Source organism: Lepus europaeus, chromosome X (genome assembly GCF_033115175.1).
Source record: "Lepus europaeus isolate LE1 chromosome X, mLepTim1.pri, whole genome shotgun sequence".
NCBI lineage: Eukaryota > Metazoa > Chordata > Mammalia > Lagomorpha > Leporidae > Lepus > Lepus europaeus.
Genome location: NC_084850.1, coordinates 61,317,027 through 61,320,896, shown reverse-complemented (window position 1 = coordinate 61,320,896; position 3,870 = coordinate 61,317,027). Strand labels below are relative to the sequence as shown.

The following is a 3,870-nucleotide window of genomic DNA, read 5'->3' as shown; positions in this document are numbered from 1 at the left end:
ATTGTTGCTTCTGCCCCAGCCTCTCCCTCTGGCTCAAAACCGCAAGGTTCCTGGAGCTCTGCTGCCTCCTCTTTCATCGGACACACACAGTCTTTTGTCCCCAGTCTGGATTTGTCAAAGCCGGAGGTATTCTCTTGTGTGGTATACTCTTCCCCTTGGTAGGAGTGAGAGAAGTGAGAGGAGGAGGAGGAGGGGCGGGGGAAGTAGAGGGGGCGGGGAGAGAAGGAATGGGGGCGGGGAGGTTCAAGTTCTGTGTGGTCCTCTGCTTCTTGTGTTCTGTCATCCTCCGTGAGTGTTCTGTTTTCTTGGTTGACTTTGCCTTTGAGTGGCTTGAGTCACAGAAATTCAGTTTCTCTTGAATTACCTCATTTAACATCTCTCTCCTTAGGTATTTTTATGATGTTCAATATCAAGGCAAAGATCAACAGGATCAACTTCGTGTCTTCGTTCACCTTCACAGTCAGGTGGAGTGTCTGCCCCCCCCCATCCCATGCATATTTGTGTTTGGCTTGTTTTTAGCTGCCTCCTGCTCAGTTTTTCTCTTTTAAAAAAGTATTTATTTAGGGGCCAGCACTGTGGTGCAGCAGGTTAAAGCTCCAGCCTGCAGCGCTGGCATCCCACATGGGCACCAGTTCAAGACCCGCCTGCTCCTCTTCCAATCCAGCTCTCTGCTATGGCCTGGGAAAGCAGTAGAAGATGGCCCAGTCCTTGGGCCCCTGCACCCACGTGGGAGACCCGGAGGAAGCTCCTGGCTTGTGGCTTCAGATCGGCACAGCTCCAGCCGTTGTGGCCATCTGGAGAGTGAACCAGCTCATGGAAGACCTCTCTCTGTAACTCTGTTTTTCAAATACATAAAATAAATCTTTTAAAAAATTATTTATTTAATGGGTGGGTGGGAAGAATCACTATGTCCCTAAATTTGTATATATGAAATGCATGAGGTTTGTATACCTTAAATAAAATTTAAAAAAATAAAAGAAATTTAAAAATTATTTATTTGAAAAGCAGGCGGAGGGGGAGGGGAAGAGATCTCCCGCCCACTGGCTCACTCCTTTTTTTTTTTTTTCAAAGATTTATATATTTATTTGAGAGGCAGAGTTGCAGACAGACAGAGAGAAAGGTCCTCCATCACTGGTTCACTCCCCAAATGGCTGGAACAGCCAGAGTCAGCCAATCTGGCTAGCGCTCATATGGCATACAAGTGCTGCACGCAGAAGCTTAACCTTACTAAGCCACAGCACCAGCCCCCTCACTCCTTTTAATACATACATTGAAAGGCAGAGTTACAAAGAGAGAGAGGAAAGGCCAAAGAGGTCTTCCGTCTGCTGATTCACTTCCCGCATGGCTGCAATGGACAGGGTTGATCAGGCTGAAGCTGTGAGCTTCCTCCAGGTCTCCCACATGAGTGCAGGGGCCCAAGCAGTTGGACCATCGTCCACTGCTTTCCCAGGCTATTAGCAGAGAGCTGGATTGGAGGTGGAGCAGCCAGGATACAAACTTGCAGCCATATGGGTACTGGCACCGCAGGCAGAGACTTAACCTACTAAGCCACAGTGCTGGCCCCCTCATTCCTTCCATCCGATGGTTTACTCCTCAATTGGCCACAAAGGCCAGAGCTGCACTGATCCGAAGCCAGGAGCCAGGAGCTTCTTCCAGGTGTCCCACATAGGTGCAGGGGCCCAAGGACTTATACTGCTATCCCAGGCCATAACAGAGAGCTGGATTGGAAGCAAAGCAGCTGGGACTCGAACCGGTTTCCATATGGGATGCAGGCATTGTAGGCAGCAACTTCACCTGCTATGCCACAGCGCCAGCCCCCTGCCCCCACACTCCTTTTAAAAAAAATGTATGGGGCCTGCTATTGTGGCTTAGTGGGTGAAGCTGCTGCCTGCAGTGCCGGCATCCCATATGAGTACTGGTTCGAGACCCGACTGCTCCACTTCCCATCCAGCTCTCTGCTATGGCCTGGGAAAGCAGTACAAGATGGCCCAATTCCTTGGGCTCCTGCTCCCACATGGGAGACCTGGAGGAAGCTCCTGGCTTCAGATCATTGCAGCTCTGGCCATTGCGACCATCTGGAGAGTGAACCAGCAGATGGAAGACCTCTTTCTCTTCAATCCTTCTCTCTCTGTGTAACTCTGACTTTCAAATAAATAAATAAATAAATAAATATTTTTGAAAAAGTATAGAGAACATTCAAAAAAAATTTTTTTTGAAAGGCAGAGCTACAAAAAGAGAGAGGGGAGAACAAAGAAAGAGGTCTTCCATCTGCTGGTTCACTCCCCACATGGCTGAAATGGCCAGGGCTGATCAGGCTAAAGCCAGGAACTTTATCCATGTCTCCCATGTGGTTGGCAGGGGAGCAAGTACTTGGGCCATCTTCTGCTGCTTTCCCAGGCACATTAGCAGGGAGCTGGATCAGAATTGGAGCAGCGGGGACTCATATGGAATGCCAGTGTTGCTTGCAGTGGCTTAATTCCCTGAGAGAAAATGCTGGCCCCTGGCTCACTCTGTAAATACCTGCAACAGCTGGCAGTGGGCTAGGCTGATGGCAGGAGCCAGGGATTTCATCCAGACTTCCCACACTTGGGCAGGGACACAAGTACTTGGACCATCACGACTGCTTCCCAGGATGCACATTAACCGGAAAATGGAAAAGGAAGCAGAGGCGGGACTTGAACCCAGGCCCTCTAATATGGACTACAAGTATCCCAATTAGCATCGAAACTATTTCACTAAATGCCTGCCCCTCAATGCCTCTCTAAATGTTTAAGGAAGCATTCACACACTGTCATTCCAGAGGACCCAAAGTGATGCTCTTGAGCATGGAGAACCATGGTCACCATATGCTGGGCAAACAGTTCTGAGGGCCTATGCTGGATCTGAGTGGACTGTAAGGGTTGGTGAACTGAATGATATGCCTGTTCCTTTTTGTTGCTACAGATTAGGCCCTGACAAAGTTTGCATTCCGGAGTCAGTAAGCCACCAGGTCATGCAAGGTCCTCATCAGCACATTCACCAGGGCCTCTCACGTGTGGAAGAGGAAGACTGCCTTGAGAAAAAGTCTCCTTTGGCTCCCAGATTGTCCCAGCTCTCAGAAGTCTTTCTTAGGGAAGACAGTGAACTTTTCTCCTGCACGTTTTGTAAGTGGTCACTCGGAAGTTCTTTTCATGCACAAATTCCCTGTGTTCACTTTCTGTTCTCTTGATTCCTCCCTGGGATTCCTTCCCTTTTGGATCTCTGTTTTCCCTTGCATTTCCTTCTCTGGAGGTCTGTGCACCAGACCCTGCTATTTGCCTGATTTATCTTCTTGGTTTTTGTTTGCACCTGTTATGACTTTAGACATAAATGTGGGTTCATCATCACATTCAGATTTCCTCTGTCCCTCAGCTTTGCCCTTATTTTGATCATTTCTCTCCTCCTAATGGAAGTCAGCCATCTTCTTCTCAAAGTCATTGCAGAGCTTGTACCTTTTGGGAGACTGGCTGCCTTGGAAAGAGTTCTCAGTTATCAGTTTTGGGAGCAAATGGATCAGATTTAATTTTTCCATCACCCAAACCTGTGTCAGAGATGCTCCCTTTCTCTTTCATTTTCTATTTATTTATTTATTATTTATTTATCTCATTTTATATGAAAGAGAGACAGAGAGAAGAGAGATCTTCTTTATGCTGGTTCACTTCTCAAATGCACATGACAGCCAGGCTGGACCAGACACAAGCCAGGAACCATGAACTTCGTCCAGGTCTCCCATGTGGGTGGCAGGGAACCAATTACTTGGGCTATCACCTACTGCCTCCCAGGGTACACATAAGTAGGATGCTGGATCAGAAGTGGAGTATGGGCTGGCACTGTGGCACAGCAGGTTAAAGC

General features: G+C 48.1%; 1 pseudogene; it reads right to left on the bottom strand.

Moving 5' to 3' along the window:
• Positions 1-2,750: 2,750 nt before the first annotated feature.
• On the bottom strand, positions 2,751-3,590 carry LOC133752630 (thyroid hormone receptor-associated protein 3-like; annotated as a pseudogene).
• Between the last annotated feature and the right edge of the window lie 280 nt (positions 3,591-3,870).